This window comes from Lissotriton helveticus, chromosome 3_1, assembly GCF_964261635.1.
Source record: "Lissotriton helveticus chromosome 3_1, aLisHel1.1, whole genome shotgun sequence".
NCBI lineage: Eukaryota > Metazoa > Chordata > Amphibia > Caudata > Salamandridae > Lissotriton > Lissotriton helveticus.
The window spans coordinates 1,198,802,060-1,198,826,972 of NC_136061.1; positions in this window are offsets into that span (position 1 = coordinate 1,198,802,060).

Here is a 24,913-nt window from a genome sequence, read left to right on the forward strand (position 1 = left end):
ACTTTGTGCAAAAAGGTCTTTGAGGTTAGCGAAAAAAAATGTATAGAGCATTATTAAGATTGCCTGTGCGTACACCATTAATACCAATTATTCTTGATCATGCGATTCTGAGACCGTTGACATTTTGGTTAAGACTTTGGTCGATATTGGAGTTGCTTGACTATAAGGATGGTTTAAAAGAAATAATCGAACTGGACTAGAATAATAGTATAACTTGGTTAAGATATGTTTGTACATGGTTGAAAAGGATTGGTCTGTCGCATTTCTGGGATGATCCATCTATACTAACTAAAGACTCAGAAAAGTTATTAAAATCTTCATTTTGGGCATATATTAAATGCAGTGTGTTAAATGATTATGCGAGTGGAACTCTAACAAGTAAGTTTCTTCTGTTTAAAAATAGTGCTTACTTTGAGCAGTTTTTAGAGGGGGTATATCCACCAGTCGCTAAAACATTATACATGAAATACAGATATGGTGTATTGAACAGAAACACAACTGTAGCAAGGTGGTCAAATAAGAACATCGAAAAGCCAGATGAGCTATGTACATTGTGCCCAAATAAAGCCAGAGAAGATGAGTCTCATATCCTTTTCTTTTGTCCAACCTATGTGGCAGCAAGGAAAAGATGGATCAAACTGCTCTGCCTATATCTAGGAGTAAGATCACATAAGGAGGCAGAAATGATCCTAAAAACTGATACCAGCCAGGTTATTATCTTTGGTATCAGTAGGTTTCTGTTAGTAACAAGTTTTGTACGAGCAAAATTGGGCCTGAAACTTTAGATACATTTTAGTATTGCTAAGTAATCGATTATAACAATAGAACAGTCCCTAATGAGATGTCATTGTTAGCTGTATGGCTTATGAATTATTACGTGTACATACATTAACCATTTAACTTTTTAATGTTTTTACAACACTAGATTATCTTAATTGGCTATGGATTTAGGGCTAGATGTAGGTAAATTAGATTTACCGATTCATAAATACCGAATTTTACCGATTCGGTATTCATGAATCGGTAAATCTAATGTAGGTTATTATTCGGAAAAAAATACCGAATCGGTAGGATTCGGTATTTACCGATTTGCCTTGAAGCCCATAGGAATCAATGGCAAATACCGATTCGGTATTTACAGAATCGGTAAAATTACCGAATTGCCAAGGGGGACAGGGTGTCACTTTGACACCCTGTTGCACCCCTGTTTCTGGCTTGTGTGCCATGTGGCACACATACATGCCCTAAAGGCATGTATGTGTGTCACATGGCACAGGTGTACATGCACAGATGTGCATGTACACTGGAATTCGTTATTTACCATGCAATAGTATTACATGGTAAATAACGAATCGGTAATGGCCTGTGGCACTGTTTGAATGCCACCTACATCTGTATTTACCGATTCGGTAAATTTACCGATTCGGTATTTTACAGAATCGGTAAATATACCGAATCTGTTAATATACCGATTCTGTAAATATAAGGCCACCTACATGTCAAATCCCAAATACCGATCGGTAACGGCCGAAATCGGCCGTTACCGACCGGTATTTGGTGACCTACATCTGGCCCCTAGACTGTGAATTCCATATGTACTATTTCATTTTCTTGTTTGATGCCTTTTTAACTTATTTAAATTAATGTTTTAAAATGTAAGGATTATACACCCCCATTGGCGTTATTTTTCACAAACTGCTTGTATCTCAACTTGGACATTGCATCAATATTAGATGATGTTTTTATGTGTCTTTTATGGTTCTAATGTACCAAAGTAAAGATTATGAATGAATATAGTACAGTCATAAGGTTCAGGAGGTAGAAGCACTTTGTACCCTTTTTCATTAAATTATAGGCACAATCTTGATACTGTGGAAGTACTTGAGAGGGGTGGTGACCAGTTTAGCTTCATACCTGACTGTACCTACTCACTGTTTCTCGAGGAAAGCAATGGTTTTTACAAAAACTTGAAGAAAAACTTATAGTGTTATGTGGCCAGCCAGTACCAAGGATTATATTTCCTGAGGTGAGTGACTGCACAGAAGACAAACCACTGGGGCATAAACAATACAAATGACAGATGTGTCCCATTAGCAAGACCATATTAAAGGTGGCATTTCTTGCATCACATCCCCTGAAATTAAATGGGTGCAATCTCATCTCTACTGCACTTATTGGCTCTTTTTTTTTGTTTCTTTCGTATTAATGTTCCTTTCTGTTTGGCAAATTGAGTATCCAAGAAGATACTCTATGCTTCAGAATCCACTCCACGCTGTGATCTGTAAACGTCATAGAGGAAGAGCCAGGAGCATGTGCATGTGCAGTAGCATGTAAAGAGTTTCTTGTGTGCCAAATCGGCCCACTGATCAGTACATGACAGCAAGGTGCATGATCTTACAAAACAAGCAGAAGTGTCACAATATAAGTTTAAATTATTCTGTCATCATGTTTCCTTCCCCATGGATGATAATTTCTTTTTTATGCTGCCAATCTGTATAACCTCTTTGGTTACCGACACAGTGGTATTAGATTTAACTGAATGGTGCAATAAATACGTTTAAAGCTTTTCTTTTTTTCTTAGTTCATGCTGTGGATCAATCTGTAACACTACATCAATAAGTGAACTGTAGTTCTTGGTCTGTTTATGGCTGATGATACACCATCTAAAATCCTCATGGGTAAAAAGCTACAGTCTTGGCGTTATCCAACCAAGCTGCCTCTTGCAATAATAGCTGAATCTGGTCAATATACGGAATTATATCATAAGTGTTGGACTTGGCCCTTTTTGCAGGGTCATCCCTGAACTTTTTGCCTCCCTCCTATATTTGTTCTGACCTGTTGTTGGCTATTTTATGACTCTGGGCACTTTACCACTGCTGATCAGTGCTAAAATGCATATGCTCTCCCTATTGTAAATTGATGTATTAATTAGTGATTCCATGATTTACTATTTGGTTTACTTGTCAGACCCTAGTACAGTGCACTGAGTGTGCCCATGGCGTGTAAATCCAAATGCTGCTAGTGGACTTGCAGCACTGGTTGTTCCACCCACAGGAGCAGCCTTGTAAAAATGTGTCTGCCATTGCAGAGCCTGCGTACTGCGAGTCTGGTACTGTCATGCTGACTGGGCAAGTACACCCACTTGCCAGTCCCTGAACCTTCCCTTTACTTCATATCAGACACCCCCATGGTAGTCCCAAGGGCAGTGTGCATTGTAAGTATAAGGTAGGAGAAGCCCTGATGTGTGTGGCATGTCCTAATAGTGAATTACAGCCATTTTAATTTTTCACTATTGCAAGGCTACCTGTTCTCCATAGGCCAGAATAGGCTGTTAGAATTATTACATTTTATAATCCTAACAGACTCAGAGAACATAGTAGAGTTTAGTATACCAGCACTCAGAATATTGCCTAAACCTTTCAAGCCTTCCTCTGCTAGGTTGTGTATTCCTTGTCTGGAGTTTGAGTGACAGGGCTGGGGGATTCCAGGAGACAGAATAAGTCAGCCCAGTGGTGAATAGAGAGATCTGCATCTAGATGGGAGGGAGGAGTTACACCTGGGACATGAATAGGATTGTTGCCCGCTCCCACAGTGCTGGTTCCACCCCTGTGGTGCGTCTGATGTCTCTGCCCTGCACACTGAAAGAGAGAAGGAAGACTGTCAACAAAATGCTCCAGGACTGTACTTGCCTTCCACAATGCTGGCTCCACCTCCTGTGGGGTGTCTGATGTGCCTGCTTTGCACTGTGAAAGGAAAGGAGAAGGCTGGTAAACAGAGTGCTTCAGAACTGGTTTTGACTGGGCACATGCCCCTCTCTCCTCAGAGAACAAAGGGGTATAAATATTGGGACCCTGATCCCAAGAAATTAGATCACTTCTGGACTTACAAGAGGAAACCTCTTCTGAGGAGAGGAACCTGAAGAAACTGAGGATAGACTATTCCCAAGCAGAAGTGCTGCTTGGGGGATTGGCCTGCAGTGGTTGCCTGACTGCCAAAGAGTCCGAGACCAATAGTCTATGTCCCAACTGCCTAGGGCGCCTGCCTCATATCAATCCCCTCCCACTAGTTTTACATTCGAACCCTGATCAGAACACAGGATATAGGCACTTCTGGCCAACACACGCCGTCCCCAAACAGACCATTAAGGGAGAATTAGTCAGTGGACTATTAAACGTCAGGTCTCTGCCGAAACACGCCACTGAAATACAGCTTTTGGTCGAGTCCAACCATTTGGACATTTTATTTCTGACTGAGACATGGACGGCTGCGGGAATGGAATTAGAGCTAGAGCCGGCCTGCCCGCCAGGATACAAGATCATTCATAAACCTAGGACCATAGGACGAGGAGGAGGAACAGGGATCATCTTTAAAGAGGAGCTAAATATTGCTACCTTAGATGTCGACACGGTTTCATGTGCTGAAATACTTGGGATATCGATCAGACATGACTCAGGCCACTGCCTCACGAGCCTAATCTGCTATAGGACTCCGGGACATATCAACGCAACACAACAGCAGGAATTGATTGCCGTCATCAACAACATATCAATCTCACACAGCAAACTACTGGTACTAGGAGATTTCAATCTTTGGGATAATGACCAACTACACACGGCCTTCCACAATATCACCCACTCTTGGGAAAACTTAGGGCTGAAACAGTGGATAACTACCCCCACACATAAACAGGGAAATACACTGGATCTAATATTTGCTGCAGACGATCTTATTACAATGAGAACAACGCTCCCAGTAGATTGGTCAGACCATCACCTCCTACTTTTCAACATTCACACCTTGACTAATACAGGACCTACTAATACACAGAGCAGATCCTTTATTGGACGCGATTGGAAAGGCCTGCTAAAAAGGAAAGAGAAAGGAAAGTTCAATCTCCATCACATTGGGAATTCGTTCAACCCAGAGAACGACATCACCACTAACTATCTCACGTTGTGTAAAGAAGTAACCAAAAAGCTCGACGATACTGCACCCCTGAAAGTAATCAGGAAAAGAGGAAGACTCTCCGCGCCCTGGTACACGGATAACCTGAAGGCACTGAAAAGAGCCTGTAAAAACGCCGAAAGGATGTGGAGAAAAAATTACTCGGAGCCGGAGAAACTGATATGGAGACAAACCATTGTAAGATATAAAAAAGATATCATCGCAGCCAAAGCAAACTATTTCGCCGACTTACTACTCCACAGCTCTAATAAGTCCCGTGACACTTTCAGGATAATCAGAGAGTTATCCAATCCGGATTGTGCGAACAGTCAAATTAAGCCCTCACAAGAATTATGCGATGACTTAGCTTCCTTCTTTCAGGAAAAAATCACTAAAATCATTGAGGGAATGAAGGGTGCTTCCATCTCCTCTGAGCAGGATATTAGTAACCCCGAGAATAGGGAGAAGAGCGAAGACAACGCAGGACGACCCAACCCAAAGGCTACCTTAGAACATTTTAAAGTCCTTACAGAACAAGACTTCACAAAAACTGCTCTTAATACAACCTCAGGGTCCCCTCTGGACCCTTTGCCTCACAAAATAGTAAAGGAGTTCAGGGATGACCTTTTCCCAGTATTGCAACAGCTTTGCAATCAATCCCTCATTTCTGGCACAGTACCAAAAGAATGGAAATTGGCGGTTGTTACCCCCCTATTAAAGAAACCTAATCTAGACCCGAACTGCAAAAAAAACTACCGTCCTATATCGCTCCTGCCATACCCTATAAAGATCATAGAGCGGTGGGTCAGCAGATCCCTTGCCCTCTTCCTAGAAACCAACAACATCCTGGAAGAGGAGCAATTCGGTTTCAGACCAGCTCACGGAACCGAGTCAGCTCTGCTGACAGTTCTGGATGACCTGCGAATGAGGGCGGACAGGGGGGAATCAGCAATCCTGATTCTGCTGGACCTGTCCGCCGCTTTCGATACGGTGAGCCACGACATCCTGCTGACAAGACTAAAAAACATTGGAATCGGCGGAGTGGCGCTCGATTGGTTTCACTCCTATTTAAAAGACAGATGGCAGGCAGTAGCCATCCCCCCATATCAGTCGGAATTTGTTAAAGTCCCACATGGCGTCCCACAAGGGTCCGCAATCAGTCCGATACTTTTTAATATATATATGCAACCCCTGTTGGGCATTATCAAGGCCCACGGTATTAGCGTGATCAACTATGCGGACGACACGCAGCTGATGATTTCCCTTGATGGTGCCCAGGCCAACTCACTCACGGCTTTCCATACCTGTATGGCAGAAATGACACTCTGGCTAAACCAGAACTCACTACAATTTAATAGTGATAAAACGGAAATAATGCACTGCGCAGTTGGCAGAATTACCAGAAGTCTACCCACCGATTTCTGGCCCTTGGACCTGGGGGAGTCATTAGCCCCAGTGAAATCAGTGAAAAATCTCGGAGTCAGCTTTAACGACTGTCTGAGCTTAGAGACCAATGTCAACAAGCAGATGAGTAGCTGCTTTGCTTTAATGAGAGGACTGCGAAAGCTGCTACCCCTCTTACCAGCGCAGGTCAGAACCACCATAGTTAGGAGCACCATTCTCAGCCGCCTGGATTACTGTAATGCTCTGCTTCTGGAATCCCCGACCTACTTGATCTCCAGATTGCAAAGCATCCAGGCGGCAGCAGCGAAGCTGGCACTCTCCCGAGAGCGAAGATCCTCTACCACCCTCGCTCTAGCCGATCTTCACTGGCTACCTGTACATCAAAGGATCTGCTTTAAATCCCTCTGCATTGTCTTTAGGGCAGTACACGGAATGGGCCCCCGACCACTTCAAAAGAAATTCAAATGGTATATACCCACACGGTCCCTCCGTTCCTCATCCTCCAACCTGATAAGCATACCCAGGATCAGGAAAGCCACTTATGGTGGCAGAGCCTTCAGCATAGCCGCAGCCCATCTGTGGAACAAATTGCCTATCGACATCAGGAAAACAGACGAACTGATGGCTTTCCGTAAAAAGGTGAAAACATGGCTCTTCCCCAAAGTTTAATCTCACCAGAACTTTATACTATCCCCCTCCTCTGATGCACAGTATTTTCAGCAATATGTACACAGCGCCAGGATGCCCGTAGGGTTGCAGAAGCGCTCTACAAATGCTATAAATAAATAAATAAATAAATAAAGAACAGTAGTAGTTATTTTATTGATTGATTAATTAAAATCTTTACAAAGAATGAATGCTCAATTATGTATATTTAAGTTACATTACTTCGTAAAAAATGTGTTATTTGTAAATAACAGTAAATCTTTAAAATTTATACAAAAACATTTTAAAAACTGTTTTAAATAAAACAAATACGTATGTATAAAAGTTAGTGATGAATATAGTCATTTTAAAAAACAATGTTATGTTGCTCTAATTTTTTCAGTGCAATTGTTAAGAATTTTGCGAAAGCAGAATTAATGGGTAGATCATCTGGACAGAGACATTGAATCAGTGCTTGTCTACAAGTTCTTATCGCTCTTTCATTGAATAACCTTTTTAGCAAAGTTAGTCTTTCGTTTTTTAGTTCTGGACAGATGCACAGGAGATGTAAAATATTTTCCTCACCAATTTTGCACAACCGACACGGCATGTTATTTTTGAGTTTTTTCCAAGGTAGTGCATGTGATTCTCCTGGCCATATTCCAAATTGTGCGTTAATGACGATATTTTTGCTTCTCCACGACCATGCCGTGTCCAGATACTGCTGAGACCTCTTTTTTTTGTATCCCTTTATTATGGACCAGGCGTGTTTCCTTTTAATAAGGGTCTCTTTGTCGGTTATCAATGATAAGTAATCCGTTGTTTTATTCACAACTTTTTTGAAGGATTCCTGGGTTATAGTAGTGATCCAGATTCCTCTAACTCCGAGTTCATCTAGAGCAGAGGTTCCCAAACTTTTGACTCCTGAGGACCCCCATTGAGCCACCACTGGAAGCCGGGGACCCCCAAGCAATTTGTATGAGTTCAATTTCAAATATTAAAACAGTAATTCGAAAAAAATACACACGTGTGCACACAAAACAAATACTCAAAGTACTTAGGGGTAGATTTACAATAAGTGACGCATCCATGCATATCAGCAGGGATGTGCCACTTATTGTGCGCCATGTCTCTGCCACCATTGATGCGCCGCATTTACAATGCTGCGCCTCATGGGGCAAAAAAGCACAGATGCATGACGCATCTGTGCCGTAAATGTGGCGCATTGCTGGAGTTGCGTCACAAGCGCTACACAGCTCCAGCAATGCTCTGGGGGGCCGAATCTTGCTAATGCTGCGTCAATCCTTACGCCTGCTTCAAGCAGGCGCAGGGTTTTGACGCAGCATGGGCCCCAAAGTGACTGAGTGAAATCTTGTAGATTTCACTCAGCCACTTTTAGGAGGCGTTCCTGCGCCGGATCGCCTCCTTCTGGCGCAGGGCTTTACAACGTGGTGCATCTCCCAGATGCGTCACATTTTAAATACCCTGCACCATGGCGCATCTTTTGCGTCGCCCCTGCATCACGAAAGTGACGCAACGGTGGCGTAAAAGAGGCGCAAGGGGCTTGTAAATCTGCCCCTAAGGATTTTGGGGCCAGATGTACGACCATTTCATTTAGCGCCTCGCAATTGGCGACACATTGCGAGTGGCAAATTGCGAGTCGCTAAATGAAATGTACAACAGTGTGTTTAACACTGTTTCGGATTCCCAATGGGGTCGCAAATTGCGAGGTTCATTTATATTAATGAGCCTCTCGCAATTTAGCAAGCCTATTGGGAATGCCAGCCCTCCTAGGTATGGTGCCTGCTGGGCTCTGCAGGCCACCATGTCTGGGACTGCTTTTAAATAAAGCAGTTAAAAAAAAATGCAGCCCATTTACCATGCATTTATAAAAAAAAGAAAAAGAAACGTTTTCGTTTCATTTTCTAAGGGCAGGCAGAGGTCCCTGGGACCACTGCCTGCCCTTAAAAAATAATTTTGCATGCATTTGCAAAGGGGACCCAAATGGGAGGGGGTCTCCTGGGGAACACTTCATTTGCACATGCATTACCATCTACTTGAAGTAAGTGGTAATTGCGAGTGTTTTGCGACCGCAAAACATTTGTACATGGTTTTAAGACTCTCTATTTGGAAGGGAATGCCCCTTCCAAATAGCAAGTTTCAAAACCTATTTAGCAAGTCGCAAACAAATTGCGACTCGTGAAATAGGCAATGTACATGGCCCAATATGTTTTTGCATGTGAAAGCGGGTTCACGAACCCGTTCACGCATATAAAAACGGATCGTACATTTGGCCCCTAGTATTTTATATTGAAGTAATAGCCCCTCCGTCTCATGTATTTCATTTGTTTTATAGCATCTCTCATATTGTAGGATGTCAGAGCACTTTACATCACACACATATAGGGACATTGAATTGTACATGTAAATCAGTGTGTATATAAAATGTTTAAAGAGTGCTTGGTCTGGAAAATCACAAACTCAGGATTCAGAACATAACACAGTGGCTAGCACTGACTTTAACATTAAAAATGTATTTCCACCCAAGTAAATCTTTTTAGCAGCATCAGGATAATGAATAACTGGTTAAAAACAAAAGTTACTAACTGGTACCATGCAGTTTGCAAGCTGCTCTTTGATGACAGTTTAGAGGTCCCTCTGCTACATTACGATTGTCACTTATGAAGTGCACAGTAACAAAAAAATCTCTGTGAAAAAAGCAGTAACCACAAACCTATGCACATAAAATGCTGCTTTTTAAAATGCGTGTTACACATTCTTTGCAGTAGGCACATTAACCCTCTGTGCTACATTAGTTAAGTCAAAGCTGCCACTAAACAAAACTCTCCTCGCTCCAGCAGGTACATTAATCACTGGCTTTATCTTGACACTTTTATTGCTGCTGGAAAGCTGCTAATTATACAAGAAACGTTTCTGTGCTTTTAAAACTGTTGCCTGCGGACCCCCTGGGAATGTGTCACGGACCCCTGGGGGTCCGCGGACCACAGTTTGGGAAACACTGATCTAGAGCGTTGTCCAGGTATTTCCACGCAGATCATTTTTTGTTACCCTCCATTTCTTTCCATAAAAGCTGCGAAATTAAGTTCTCCTTATAATTTTTTACTCTATTCCATACCTTAATTATATGTCCCTTCCGTGCATATAATTGGTTGTTCAAACCGAATTCCAACCTCACTTGGGCTTGTGAGGCATATTGGTAAACGAAAAAGGGAGCGGAAGGTTTTTGTGATACCATTATTAATAATTATTGCGTCTTTTCCGTTTACAGCCTCACTGCCATAAGATAAGGAAGGTAACAGTTTCGCCAATATCACTTTGAGGAGTGGTTGATAAGTTAAATTACTTGTAGAGTTTTTGATTATCCCGAATGCACCCGTTAATGCGTTTGCCTTCCTGGTGATATCCAGTTTTTGGGGGTTAAAGTTACCATTATCGTTAAATATAACTCCCAGGTACCTATAGGATTTGACTTGCTCCAAGTGTTCCTTCCCCAAGAACCACTTTGAATTGCACTGCCTTCTTATGTTTTTTGTGACAACCATAACTTTGGATTTGGATTCATTTATTATAATTTTGTTTTCCACCGCATATTCCTGTGTTCGTGTTATTAACCGTTGTAGGCCCACCTTTGTATTACTTAGTAGGATAACGTCGCCAGCATAAAGCAAGTTCAATATATGAGTGTTGGCGAGCTTTGGTGGGTGTGCATTTCTGTTATTCAAGGCCTGGGTCAAGTCAGCTAAAAACAAATTAAATAATAAAGGAGCCAGTACACACCCTTGCTTCACTCCACCTAACGTTGGTATTTCCTTTGATAATGAGTGGCCATTACCGATACGTACTCTTGCCCAAGTTTTTGTATGCAGAAGATGGATCAGGTGTATTAGTAAGGGAGGTATCCCTTGTGCATGTAGCTTTCCCCATAGGCGTTCTCTATCTACACAATCAAATGCTGATTTAAAATCAACAAAGCATAAATATAAAGGTTGTCTTTTTATAATTGCTTTATCGATTAAAATAGATAGTGCTAAGATGTTGGTAGCTGTTCCTAATCCTTTGATGAAGCCGGTTTGATTAGGCGGGAGAACGCTGTTATTTTTTACCCAATCAGATAAGGATGATAATAGAAGCCCCGCAAATAACTTTGAGTCGGTGTCCTGTAAGGTTATTAAGCGATAATTTTCCGGCAGTGCCCAATCTCCTTTTTTATAAATGGGAGATATTAAGGACCCTCTCCAGCTTTCCGGTATCACCCCTTTCCTGACTACTTCTTTGAAGACCTTTACAAGATGTCTTGCCCATGCGTCTGGATCCTCTTTGTAAAGGGCAAAGGGTATACCATTTGGCCCTGGTGCTCCATTTTTCTGCCTCTTTATTAGCTTAACAACTTGCTTGTGCGTTATATTAAGATCCATATCTTGGCTTGGAATTGGAGTTACCTTCCGTGTGCATTGCTCTTTGGTTCCCGGTTTCGCAAGTTGCGGATTTAGATGCAGCCCCAAGAAATTCTCCCATTCCGTGGCAGTTAGTACTGATGACACTACAGCTTTGTCGGGCCTGGTTAGGCTGTTTATCATCTTCCAAAACACTCTTGAGTTTCCTTGGTTACTGGCATGAAAAATTCGAGACCAAAGATCATTGTTCGCTGCCATTTTTTCATTCTAGATTAACTTCCTTCATTTTTGGTTTATCTCTTTTAGAGCGGTTTTGGTTTCTTCGTTATTGGGGAATTTTGTCAGGTATCTCCTTAGCCGATTTCTAAGTCGTTTCATTCTTTGTACTGTATGAGGAAGGTTAATATGAGTTACCCGTTTTACTGCTCGAGTCACATAACTGTCTCCAGGGTCATTATGGTTACCATTATGAGTAGGTAGTTTGGAAATGAAACTGGCCCATTGATCAACTATTGATCTAGCAGATGTTTCTTCCAGACTTTCCCTAGCCAGTTTTAAGGCCAGGTCACTGGTCAATCGTTTTTTATTTGTTTCCCAGTTTAATTTCCGATAATTAATAGTTCCAATTTTACCTTGCATTGTTAAATAAGTTTGATGCTTTTTATTTGTAAATGAAGTGGTGATAATTTGCTGACTATGATCGCTCTCTGGGACATTAATTAAAAAGTACGAAGTAAAGTTACTAAAAATATTCAATGATGCCATTGTGTAATCAATACAAGATTTGGTGTTATAGGTGTAGCGGACCATGCCGGGGGTGAGTCTGTTGGTAATCTACAATTAAGTAATCGTAGGCCCAATGCTTCCATATCCTTCAGAAAATTTAGTTTTATTTGTTTTTTTCCTGGTTGGTGATCTTGTGACTGCGTCACCTCATCTCTTGGAAATTGTACTAGGAGATTAAGATTGAAATCACCTGTGATAATAAAATCCGTAAAGGGGTCCTCTATCCTTTGCTCTACCAAGTAGGTGGAGACAGTAGCGCACATGGCCTTTCTAGATGTGAGTGTTGGTGGAATGTATATATTAATCAACTTTAGCGATCTTATTTGTTCTAGAATCTTGTATTTTAGCAGTACACACTGAACATTACAACTGTTTGTAACTAGTTCCACATGAACCACATTTAAATCCATTGATATAAAAATTGCTAAGCCGCCAGAAGGGCGACCATAATTGCTTTGCTTAATAGCCGGTTCATAATATCCTTTATAACCGTGGATTATAAACGGGGCTGTGGTCCAGGTCTCCTGTAATACAATTATCTGGTACTTTTTAAGTAGTTGAGTTATGTTATCCAATTTTTTGCCTACACCATTTACATTCCAGGAACAAATTGTTATAGCTGCGTTGCTATTCTTTAAGTCATCAACTGGCATTTCCTGATTTACTTGTCATTGTTTGTTAATTCCGTGCAGGGCAATATTGATCCACGAATTATTTATCCTGTTTTCCTTCTCTTCCCTTTTGTTTTCTGATAGATTTGTGACTCCTCTATCTATTTGTTGTATTGGATTTTTTAGGACAGCGAAGGGTGGCTGCCCCTTTTTGCCTTTATAAGAACATGGCAAGTTTTCTGCTTTTAAAAGTGGTGTCGGGTATTCTTTTGGCCTAATTTTACTGATCCTTATTCCCCAGCTACGAAAGATATACTCTTCCTTCATAATTTGTTCCGCTACAGCCGGGGATGTAACTGTTGGTACAAAAGGGGGTGGTAATGGACGGAGCATCTAAACCAATCAAACACTCACACCCAGTCAAAAGATCTGGGTTGAATCCATCACTGTTCTTTAGCCCACTCTGCCACCCCAGTTCAGACATGGCTATATGCAAATCAGTCTGACCCTGTGCCTCATGGGAACAGTCCAGCCCGAACTGCCAAGCCATGCCTTCCCTGGACCGGAAACAAGCTTCCGAGGACCGGTTTCTGCATTACAGCCGTCGTCAGCCTGGCTTGCTTGAATCCAGTGGCAAAGTGAGCAAGGGACTCACGTCTGAGCATACCCTGCCACACTTATTGCGGCCAAAAGCGGTAACTGTCAGCACTGTTAACGGCAATGGGCCTTCTGGATTTTGTAGGAATCCAACACAATCTATTACTTTAGTTGTCAAATTTGCAAGAGATGGAATCGATTTGAACAGACACAAAAGGTTGCATCTATTTAATGTATCTTGGTGACCTCTGGAATCGTAAACAGGCTTAAGGATTAGTTGTTCCTTCCTCTGATTATCCTTAACCCTTTCAATGTCAGTATTCTGTTCTTTTCTAATTATGTTTATGAAACGTTCGTTGCTACCCGTTCTAACTACTACTATTTGGTCTCCATTTATTGCGTCAGCCACAACCTCTATAAGATCAATTGAATCCAACGGTTTCACCGATTCCATAGATGAAAGTTGTTTTATATTTGTTACTTCATTTAGAAGGTGTTCCTATATTTGATTCACCGGTTCAGTGAGCAAAAGTGGTTTGATATTTGTTTCTACATTTACAGTTTGTGTCAATGTTTGTTGTTCAGCATTCAGTGAACCAGAATCCTTTTTTTTCAACACTGTTTTATCTATTTCCTGTTTTACTGAACCGATTGTGAGGCAACTTTTTTCTTTGGTACCACTAGATGTTTCCTTTGTGAGCGTTTTTTTCCCAAGGTTAGTTTCCATCTTATGGTCAAGAGGCTTTTTTAGTATGAAGTTTTTCCAGATTTTAGAGGCTTTATCACAAGCAAGATCGTCTGATTCCCCTACAAGATAAGCTATATCATTTTCAGGTTTCTTATCTGTTAGAGTTTTATTTACCGGGTCTTTAGTCAAATCAAATCAAATCAAAACCAACTTTATTCGGTTTTTCATAATTGTAGAAATACCATAAAAGTTCATTAAAATGCATTTTGTACCATTATCTCAGTTAAAAGAGGATCAGTTAAAATTTAGTTGTTACTATGCAATAAAAGCAATTTTCATAGAAATCACAGTTCATAAAATTACAATTCATGAAATTATGACCACAACATGCATTCGTTACAGTGGATTCATCAGCCCTCTATTATGCAAACAAGATGACTCGTCTTTGTCAAAGATTTAAACGATGACGAATACAAAATTTAAGGAAACGGGCCATCATTTTTGCAATTATTTTGTCTTCGAGGTATTGGAGCGCCAGATATGCTGGACGGCATTGGCGCAGGCCCCAGTTTTTCAGTATGGGCAATAACCAGCGGGTTCGTGGTGTTGTATAAAATTTGCAGAAGAGGATTGTATGTATGGTTGATTGTGTCGAGACAGAGTCACAAGGACATGGAATTGATTTTGATGACCAGTCATTTTGAGAGGGAAAGGAGACCATTAAATGAAACATATTAAATCTGAAACGTGTCAGCAACAATTTTTCAAATTGAGTTAATCTGTACATCAAATAGGGTTCAATGGAAAACACAGTCTGAGCTAATAAGCCCTGTTGAACAGAGGGTTTCTCTATCTCTTTTAACAGGCGTACCTGGCCCAAATGTGCCAGGCATGCTTTTTTTAGATCCGCCTTTGAGATCTCAGTTATTGTTAAGGGCTCTGCAATTTTTTTTTCAAATCCTAGATCTGTTGATAAAGCTTTGACATATGCTAACCATTTTATTTTTCTACAATGATCAAGTATCTGGATGTCTTGTATAATTGATCTTGTTAGATGACATTGTTCGGTTACCCAAATTCGGCGCCACAGCATTACTGGTTGAATTTTTATAGTATCTGATATGTGGTCTATGCCCAGCTCTAAATGACAGGCATATGTGGAAGAGCTCTTCGGTACTCCAAGTAAGTATCTTGCAAAAGAATTTTCAATTTTTTGCAGTTCGTCCACATTCGCAAGACCCCATATCCCAGCTTTGTACGTGGCAGTACTGACACATTTTGCGTTATATATTTTTTAACAGTTCTAATGGTGGTCTTTGACCCAGTCTTTGTGCAAACGATTTTAGTGCTGTTGTTGTTCTTAAGAAGGCCAATTTCCTTGCATTAATCGCTGCCTTCCATTTGAATTTTTCATCAATTACAATTCCCAAATATGGGTATGTTACAGTCCTGTCCAGTGCCTCGCCTTTTACATACAGGCTTCTTGTCTTTGTAGTTTTTTTCCCTGCATGCATGGTGTATGTTTTTTTTACATTAAGGGTCAGGTTTAGACTCGACATAAAGGCACAGTATCTATCTAGTGCTCGCTGCAGCTCGACAGGAGTTCTTGCTAGGATAACCGCGTTGTCGGCATATAACAGGGCTGGTATCTGCCGACGACCAATTAAGGGGAGATCTTTACTTCCTTCTAGCATGGCGGCCTCTAGCCCATTTGTATACAGGGTAAATAAAAAGGGGGCCAGCACACATCCCTGTCTGACCCCCATTTCTACCCTAAAGCTTTCCGTGAGCTGTCCTTTGGTCCCGAATCTTACTCTTCCTGTTGTTCAAGTGTATAATTCCCGTAGGAAATCCACAACCGGAGGGTCGACACCCATTGTTAAAATGATTTTCCACAGCGTCGAGTGTACTGCACAATCGAACGCTGCGGATAAATCAACATACACCATAGGCAGCGCTGTCCCCTTGGCCTCCATGTATTTTCCTGCCAATAAAGACAGGTTTAATGCTTGATCTACTGTACCTAGCCCCTCTCGGAACCCATATTGTATTTCCGAAATGATGTTCTGGGTAGTTGTCTACTCCTGGAGTCGGTCGAGAAGAATCCGAACTGCCATCTTCCGGAGCGAGTCCAGGAGCGAAATAGGTCTATAACAAGATGGGCTATTTCGGTCCCCTTTTTTAAATATAGGGACCAGTATCGAAGTTTTCCAAGTTTCTATTAAGCCCTCATCTATGGTGGCGTTTAGGACATTAGTCAATAAGGGGAACAAAGATCTGCTGCATATTTAAAAATGTCCACTGGAACCCCGTCTGGGCCTGGGGCTTTGCCTGTTTTCGAGGATTTAAGTGCTTTTTGTACCTCGTCGTGTAAAAAATGCAATTTTATTGGGTAAATAACTTCGGTCAGGGGATCTATATAATCCATGCCCCGTATGTTCCCGTCACTAAAAACTTTAGAAAAATAACTTACCCATTCACTGTCGCTAATTGCAACGTCAATGGATGGTAAGTCCTCTCTGTCTGTTAAAAAGGGAGATCTAACTATTTGCCAGAAAGTTGCACTATCTTTTAATTCTGAACTTCTACTTAGGCGCTCCCATAGGTCAGCTTTTAGCTCTTGTTTTCTGGTTTTTAAAACTAAGGCATATTCTTTTCTTAATCTGATAACCTCCCCTCTGTCTCTCTTTTCCCTACTTAAGGCTTCCTTCAATTTCGAATAAGCTTTTGTACAGGCCGGGCTAAACCAACCTTTTTTCGCCTGACTTTTTTGCTTACATGATCTAGTAAGTTCTTTCTTTATATTTTGGGAAATAATATTAAAGCTAGCCAGAACTTCTCTGGATTTTGTCCTTGAGTTAAGACAGTTTATTATATCTGTCTGATTTTGCCTGACTATTTTTACAGTTGCAGCTCCTTTATCAATATTTCCCCATTTTAGTGTGTAACCGTTCAAAGATCCTAATTCGAGCTCCTGCTGGTCTAAGATATTCATTAAATCGGGCTTTTTATGAGATTTTGATTCGCATAGTGCGACGGTATTTGGAAAGTGATCACTCAATGGATTTTTGATTACTTCAAATGATTCGATATTAGGGCCTTTGCATGTTGAAAACAGAACATAATCTATCAGGTTCGTCAAACCTCTGCCGTTGAATGTTGGCGAGAAGGCTACTGGGGAGGTCTTTATCTCATTAGCGAAGCCCAGTTCCAATTCTGTCATAATCTCATTCATTTTCTCGCCCTCAATCGAATGTAAAAAGTGTGTTATACCATTGCCGTCGTCCTCTTTGATTCCACATCTATCAATGTTGTTGGTTCTATCAGTGTTGTTAGTTCTACATAGATGGAGGTTGAAGTCACCACCCCACACTATTGTACATGACTGCTTAATGTACTGTACTCGAAGATCTTGGAGGGCTAGGGAAATCTCTGAGAGAAGGTTGGTCAGGTCGTCTGTATTCAGATTGTTATAAAAATTTACTATAACATATACATTTTGTTTAGTTCTCTTTAGGACTATTAACTGATAGTTCTCATCCAGTTTTAGGGGGAGAATGTCCTCAGTATGTAAAGTATTTGCAATATAGGTGACTAGACCACCCGTGCTTCTTCCAGAAGAAGATTTTTTGTCTGCAGAGAAAAAAGTCTTATACCCTATTATGTGTATTGGGTGAGTAGCCCAAGTTTCCTGAAGGCAGATGATGTTACTCGAATTAACCTGATTCAGGAAGTTAGGGTTTGTCTGTTTAGCAAACAAACCGGCTATATTCCAATATGTAAAATGTACTTGAGGAATAGGTGGATTAAGATTAGGGGGGATTAGTGTATTCGTTAAGTTAGCAGTTGACCTAAGATTGGAATGGGCTAATGATTGATTTGCCAGATCGACCGGCCAACATTGCGAGGGAACATTAGAGGTATATCTGCCAGGAGTAAATGTTATATTTTTATCCTCTATGTCTGGCGTTTTATATATTAATATTTCCCCCTTAGTTTGAATGTGCTCATCTATCCCTGTGGCCTGGTCATGAATCAGTCAGTCATTGAAGTCCAGACCGGACAATGCACTAAATCTATTATGGGTCGGGATGCTATAAGAATTGCCTGGTGCCGCGGCAACTTGGCGCCATCGAACGTCTCTGTGCTCATAATGTGGCGTTGTAGACAAATAAGGATGAGTTGTCGGGTTCGAGAGAATTTGGCCTTGATGCCATTGTGCAGGACCATTAGGGTAAGTGAATTTGGAGTTTTGATGAAAGAAAGGTATATTTCTTTCAGATATCAAATTTTGATCATAAAAAGGAGTAATCGGATTAGTTGCCATGGTTGATTGGGTGGTGATTAGATGTCTATAAAAATAGCCCAGAGGGAGAAGAGTGGTGTTAAATTTCCAGGTAGATGGGGGTGGGGGGCCCTAGCCAGAGTTTTTTCAGCCCATAGCGTTTTTTTAAAATTGACAATTATACAATCCCCCTCGAACTTTTTCTTCAGAGGACCTATCCATCCTACTCTCAGGGTGTGAGTGATTTCCCCTGAGCATTCCATTGGAAAATTGCAATTGGCTATCAACCAGTGTAATGTCTTATTTTTCGTTGAGGTGGAGGTTTCATCTTGGTCATACCGGAGTTTCGGGACGTTAACCAAAACCAACACATAGACCCCACACTCAGGTGGCATCTGCCTTGAGTTGTAGGGAGGATCGTGAGGCCTCTGGGGCCTTTGGGAAGTTGGCATCGTGTCGCTAGTTTGATTTGATGTTTTTCTACCACTTTGGGATATTGTATGCATCTTCTCTGCCTGCGTGTTTGTGAGATGGGTGTTTGTATCAATTCTAGGGATTGGGCTGCTGATTGGTACAGGTTTATTTGTGACAGTTTCTTTACTTAAGGACGTCGTAGGTTTTGATTTTGTCACAGTATCAGAAACTGGGATATCCTTCAACTTGGATGGTGTAAGTTTACCAATACTTGTCTTCAAACCGACATTAGTTTTTGGAGTGGCACTAACAGCTTTTTTGTTATAAGCTGTTAGTTCTTCTAGCTGCTTTTTGATACGGGCAAGCCTAGATTCAATTGGCGACATAAAGATACTTAAAAGGTCGCCAAATCTTTCAACTAGTTGGTCGTTTCCTATAATAGCATCAGGCTTGTCCGTACGCACATGGGGAATCTCCTGAGTGTTTTTACTTAATGTCTCTATGGGTGGATTTGATCCGTTAGCATTTGAGTGCTTGTTTGTGCCTTTCTTATGTTGTCCTTTTGTTACATTGCGTTTTCTAGCAGCAGGGGGAATGGGTTGAATCGTTTGTTTTGTTTTCTTTCGAATGGCACCCTCTTGCCTGTCTCTTGAATCTTTCTCATTGTTTTTCACTACAATCTCTGGTGTGAAATCTATATTTAAATCTGGTGTCCTCTCTAGTTCACTGCTTAAATCAAGATCGGAGTCAAGTAGAGGATTTGTTGCCGATAGATTAACCTCGTTAGGTAGGGTATGAAGGTCCGCTCGGATTTCGTGAATACAACCTGTGTGTAAATTAATGTCTAAATTTCTGGAGCTAACTGGAGTTCTTGCTAACATAATGCTCCCAAGAGAAGAACGTTTGGCATTTTTTAGATCTTGCGAAACCCTACGCTCGAGGAGCGAAATGCTAAGATCGATGGCATTATTAGTCCTTTTAATGAAATTGTCTATTGGTCCAATCACAGACGCCCCCCGGCAGCTGTCTTGCTTCTACTACCTCTGGTGGACATAGAAAAAAACTATCTTAGTTTGGAACAAATGTTACTAGGAACCAGAAGCCACAAAACAGTGTAGTACGAGGCTAATAGCCTTCTGATATAGCACTAATGAAGTAGAAAGATATCCCAAAAAACAAAGTCAGAGTCTTACGTGCTACGAAAATAATGTCGTTAGGGGGGTGCACCCAACCCGACCTCCTCGTCCTCTGAGGGCCTCAGAGGGCCCGCCCTTTGCCCGGGCTTCGCCTGGCGCTCCCGCGCGCTCCCGCACTGCGGGGGCTTCTGTCAATTATGTAGTGAGCGTGGTGGGCGTGTCCGATCAGGGGAGCGCTGACCAGGTGATACAGGTCACGCAGGGACTCCTGGATGTTGGAGTCCCTGCAGCGCTCACAGTCGCCGTCTCAGCCTCCTTCCGCCACCCACAGCACAGCGCCCGTACTCCAAACACTGTCCCCGGTGTCCTTGCCTCTGGAGCGGCACCCGCGCAGAGTGGGCTCAGTCCCTTAATATTCCTTCGACGATGACCTTTCTTAATCAAGGGACCGCAACGAACAAAATGTGCAACAGGTTCTTTAGTCATATTGCTGCCTTTTCCGTATTGTGTAAAAATATCATAATACTTAGTTTTTGTTACAATCGGTTTTGTTAGCAGGTCATTACCTATATCTATCGTTGTTTCCTTTAATGGTAAAACTCCCATATTTCCTTTAGTAAGTTTATTTTTCAAGGTTCCCTCATATGACCCTTGGTCTTCTTGATCTTGCACTTTTGCTTTATTTCTTGCTTTTCGTTGTTTTTTTCTGTCCCTTTTCGTCATTTTGACCGGGTGTGAGTCAAGAACACTTTTATTCTCATCATCATTATCCCCATTATGTTTTTCCAACAGTTGATTATTAAATTTCCCGTTTTTGTTTTTTTCGTAGTCCACTTGGATATATGGTAGTGTTGTGGTAGGTGAATGATTTTTAAGTTCCGACTCACTTTGGATTGTTAAACAGTAATTTTTAATGTGTTTCCTTTCTGTTATACAACTTATACCTTCATTATCACCCTTTTCCGACTTTGATCCCTTTTAAGCGTTGCCTTAGCGTCCTCTATTATAGTATTAATAACTTCTGGTATGGTTGTAAGTTTATTAATTATAGGCACACAAGGACATTACAAATAGTTGGTGGATTGATCTGCTTGCACTCTGGTTATCAAGCAGTTAAGGTCAGCTAGTTTATGATCTATTCCTGCGACCGCTTTTGCCATTGTTCCTAGTATGTCGATTTGTATATCCATTTTGTTGGACTGAAGCAATAGCGCCTCAACAGTGAGTGTTGAGGTTTGATAAAAAATATTCCAAATTGCACCCAAATCCTGATTATCATTAGTTTTAGTGCCTTTACTCAGCCGCGGTTTCTGGTCTATAGTAGGGGAATTATTTTGACCGCTCCTATCATAGCCATCAGATTGTATCGTTTGCAATGGTTCAGAATTACGTCTTGTTCTAGCTCCCACAGTTTGTGTCATTCCAATGCCCAAGTTTGCTCTATCAGATTGTTTCACAAAGACTGTAGGCGACAAGTGTAATGGTTTTTTTGTTTGAGTACTCTGTTCATTACACAGTGTTTGGAGACCTATTTTTCCTCATCAAGTAGCTGCATAGCTATTTCCAATGTAGGTGAAGCAATTTCTATTTCACTTTCCTTTGAAAAACCCTTCTGTTGAAAATCATCCAATATGTTATAATTATTAATGGTCGGTGCCAAACTTGGAACAGTGTTTTTCCTTATTTCAACGTTAACTTCTAGAGGCATCCAAGATGACATGGTTACTATACTTGGTTCCATAGAGCGATCAACATATAAGATCTCAGTTTTTATTTCCTCTATGCTGTTTTCTACAGCGATCCCTTCCTGTAGGTCACTTATACACACTGAGTCTTGGTTAGTCATTTCCCAAGGTGTTCGATTTAGCCAAATTGTTAGATTCGCTGTCACCATTATTTATTTCCTCTAAGCCATGTTTTAGTCCAAATTGATGCATCATACTTGCCTGATTAATGATAGGAATAATAGGTGATTGCAAGTTTCCTATTGCTGGATCGGATTGCATTGACATTATAGCTCCCGTTGGATCCTTTAGAACGTCAAATTTTTGAGGAATTTTAGAACTTTTTTCAAACATTCTGGCAATCGGCGATATAAGTGTCTGACTTAGTTCCTTAGGTTGGGCTTTAGACTTTTTTAATACACTTGGAGCTTTAGATTTATGTGCCCGATGCGCCGGGGGAGCAGTTGGCCTCTCCTTCCCAGAGCGCATTTGGCTTTTTCTTTAAAGAACGTTTAGGGGATAAAATATAAGGTATCAATCAACTCCCAGGCGAGCAGATCGTCCAAACCAAACAGCAGTATCTTCAGCAACCATATACAATTATACAACAATTATACAACAATATTTGACCTATGTGGAGAAAAAGAAAATTAAAATTCAACAAGTATTCCGCTTTCCTCCGAAATGCTCCTATTACAGTTAACAATAAGTAAATACATTTTAGATTGCAGATCTGAAGTACACGATGCTCAAAATATCGCTGTAAATTATTAAAGGCTAATTATAGGTTTCCAGAGGAACATACAAAGGCCTTGCAAAGGGATTTCTCACGACTCATGGGCCACTTAAAGTTATGAGGTTTTAAATCCAGTGTATGTCCTATGTCGTGCCTATAGTTTCAACATATTTCCAAATGATTATTCGTATTTATATAATTGTTGCTTGCATTTTGATCAATGTTCTAGCAGAAGCAGCAAGTCTACACAGGTGTGTGCAAATCAAATGATAATCACAAGGCTCCTCACCACGTCCAGCAGCAGCACCTTCCCACCCTGCACACTCAGGGGTTCAGGGGGTTTCAGGGGTTTTCAGGGGATACTTCAACCCACCTCCGCCTTTGTCACTCACTTACTTAGCCGTATTCACAGCCAGAGGCCAGCGGGCAGGTCTCTAATCCACCGGCAGCGTCCCTTCATCCTGCCGTCCACACAACCCGTCACCACCTCCCCAGCCTGTCAGCTCAGCACCTGTAGCCTTGCCAAAAAAACGCCAAAAACGCCGAGCCGCTAACTGCCTCACAACGAGGTAGCGCGGTGTGGCGCAGTGGAGTGCGGCAGCAGCAGTAGGCAGGCACCAACAGACACCGAGGAGCAGCTGTCGGCGGCAACAGACAGGTATTTGTGGTAGTGCGTGAGCCCGTCGTGCAGCAACAGCAGCAGCAGTACTCTTGTTGTGTGCTGGGCTTGGCTTGACTGGGCAAAACTGAGCAGGGCTGTTGACACCTGTCGCCTAGAATTGCCGCTTAAAAGAAACCTGGTGGGCTGTCGACTAATGGCTAAAATCTGAAGATTGCCTCAGGACTTGACGGGCATACCAAGACAGAGCTGAAGCCCAGGTATTCCCAGGTACCCTCTCTGTGGCTCTGTTAACCTCTGGGGGTGACTAGGGTAAGTCCCAGATCAGACTGCACAAATGTATAGGAACTTGGGGACTTGATCTGGTACGAAGTGTATTCCTGATGTCTCTTTAGTCCAGTGAGATGGAGCCAGGCTAAGAACAGCAAACAATAACAAACAAAGTGCTGCCCCTGCGGAATGCAAGTTTTTTAAGGTGCTCCTGCACCAAGCTGAATGGTGAAACAAACAAAAAGCTGCTCGTAGAGTGTGAAAATCTTTGTGGTGCTCCTGGCTCCTGCCGCATTCCAAGAGGAAAGACAATAAAACAGGCCCAGGTGCTGCAATCTATCTGTCGTGTTTGGAAGTAGTGCCCGCAGAGTGCATGCAGAGTTTGCTCCTGCAATCTCTACAGGAGTGGAGTGGAGGTGCTCGTGGCTCCCGCCGCGCACCAAGGGAGATAGAAGTGCACCGAAGGATAGAAGCTCACCTCAGCTACTCTACTCTGGTCGCGACACCCGACGTTACTCTCCTCAGGTTGCTGCTCGTGGCGCTGCTCCCGCGGATGCTCTCCTCCGGTCGCGGCACCCGCCGCTACTCTCCTCGGCTCTCCTCGACTCACGGCTCCCGCAGCTGCTTTCCTCAGCTCCTCCACTCTGTCACTGTTACAGCCCGTCACTTCCGGTCCGGAATTGCTCACAGGAGAAAGAACAGGAAATGCTGTTTCAGTGGCTACAGAGGCAGGGAGCTTTGACCGACTTTCACGACCGGCCCGGTGTTCTGTAGGCACCGCATCAAGCAATGTTCGCCTCGAACAACGCAAGCTGTGAGCTCACTGACTCCGTCCTGATGCCGTCACCGAGCCCTTGACTGCACCGCGACTGGTGGACACCGCGACGTGCAACGCCTCGCTACACCGACTCGTACTGGTCTGACCGACGCGGTCACTGTTACTACCTTTGAGTTCTGTGAATGCACCGGAGTTGGGCACCGCCTTGCACGCTTCACGATGCACCGCCCGACTCGCACCGCCGTCCGGACTGATCAACGCCAGCTCCTGAACTCCGGCTCTGTCGCCGCACCGTAAGCTGCAAGCACCGCATCACCCTGCTACGCACGCCTTGGATCCACCGACTCTGTCAACGGGCCGCTGCCTGCACCGCATTGAGTGACAACGCGTCCTGAAATGCTTTCTTTTCTGCACCGCAACGAACACCGGAACCGGCTCGCACATCCGTGCCGGCCGCCTCAAGTAAAAGGTACTGTAACTGAGTCTGTTGACATTTGAGTGGGCCCGTAACGACGCGGTCCACTGGGTTTGCTAGACTCTGTTTCATTTCAACAACGCTGTAGCCGGACCAGGCTACCGACTCACATAGAATCTTGAATTAAGCCTTTTAACCAGAACTCTTGAAATCTAATAGTACTGTGGATTCTTTTTGTCGTTTATTGGTCTAGTGGTAACTCTATATAAAATATACTTATTTTTTATATAAAACCTTGTGTGGGGTCCATTTGTAGTGTTGTCGCTGGGTTACTGTATGTGGCCACACATGCTTAACTTACAACGCCTCTGAGATAAAGCCATGCTGCTCATGCCAAGCTACCAAGGGGGTGAGCAGGGGTTATTTTAGGAGTGTAATCCCCTTAT